This window comes from Nannospalax galili, unplaced genomic scaffold (genome assembly GCF_000622305.1).
Source record: "Nannospalax galili isolate Female #2095 unplaced genomic scaffold, S.galili_v1.0 scaffold649, whole genome shotgun sequence".
NCBI lineage: Eukaryota > Metazoa > Chordata > Mammalia > Rodentia > Spalacidae > Nannospalax > Nannospalax galili.
In genome coordinates this window covers 1,607,850-1,609,521 of record NW_008359093.1, presented here as the reverse complement: position 1 = coordinate 1,609,521, position 1,672 = coordinate 1,607,850, and positions in this window count along the sequence as shown.

Here is a 1,672-nt window from a genome sequence, read left to right as displayed (position 1 = left end):
AGTAAAAGTTCAAGCATCCTGCTTTCCAAACAACCCCTAGCTGGCACCAACTAAAAAGCTATATCTCCTGTTTCTTTATGCCCTAAATCTTTGTATGTAACTGTCAAACCCCATGTGACTGACAGTTCCTTGTATAAAAACCTTTCAAATTTTTCAATAAACAACTTGTGGTAAAGAAAAGAACATGTCCCAGTGTCCAGGACTCTGTCACCAGTTGGTATCACTGCAGCCAATGAAACGAGGCTCCCCACCTAGCAAGGCAGACTTGGGTCTCTACACTCAAGGCCATTTGGGACCACTGAGAGAACATGGGGTCAGGGCTCCAATCTAGTAGGGACAGGTACATTTTTTCTGACTCTGAGCCTAAGAAAACAAGTTATATCACAGCAAACAGGCTTGATGTTTCATAGCTTATAGAAGGTAATGAATGAATCACTAGATTTTTCTCCTCAATTACCACCTCCTCACCTCTTTAAGTCCTTGTTCCTATTTGATTGACAAATATTACATGAATTATACTGAAGGGATGTAAAGAAATATGTACTCAGCCACTATAGAAGGCTTCAGCAGACCAAGCAAAGGGTTCCTTTCAAGACAAGATGAGTGAATCAAGGAGTTTATTGAACTCTTATCAACTCACTGCGGAGTCAAAGGCAGCTGTGCCACTGGGCCTTCTCTTAAGTATATAATTTTCAGTTATAGCACAGAAGAGTTCCACGTAACACATGGACATCTCATAAAAATGTGCACCATATAATAGTCACCTCTGAAACCCAGATGACTCACAAAGTGTCTTACTACAGGAAAATGTCACTGGGCAGCACAAATTCAGCTACACCACTGAAGAGTCACTAGTCTTAGCTCACCGTTTATTTTCCATATAATCTCAGGGACTGGGGTGCCATCATGAGGACTTTTTGAAAGCTAAGTTGCCTTGTGAATATCATGATCCTCCCTTCTACTGCAACAGAAATGTTACTGGACAGGAATTTATGAAAATCTCCTCTGTTGATGCCATCTGCTCTGACTCAAGACAGAAGAGAAACAACTACATAATAGTATCACATGAATAACAGTACCAGTGCAGTTCTGTTTAGGAAGACATGATGGGACCCACAACTGCCTTTTCTCTGTAGATTAAAGAATGAATATCATGGATTTTGAAGATGGGTCTGGGTAAAATGTACCATGCACAAATGTAAAACAGGACATAAAACGTTTGGCATGGGCATTCTGCCTATAATCCCAGTGTGGGAAGTAGAGTCGGGACTATCACTGACCAGACAATCTAACTAATTGGTGGGCTCCAGTTTCAGCTGGACACACTGTCTCAAAATATAGGATGGGGAGAAAGAGAGAAAGAAGCTCCCTTTTGATCTCTTACCTTAACACAAAAATGGACATATGTGTACAGCCACACCCACCTGCACATACAAACATATCATGAGCATGCATGCAAAAACACACTTGCATACATACACACACACGTACACACACACACGAGTGACCATGAATTACTTCCAGCCCTATAATCTCTACTTTTAAAGAGCATTTCACATATATATTTCAAATCTCTATCAAGAACTTTGATCACTACAACCATTATATATTATTGTTAAGGGCACATGTGTAGGTATAAACCATGAATTAAGGTCTGTAATATTTAAGGTAG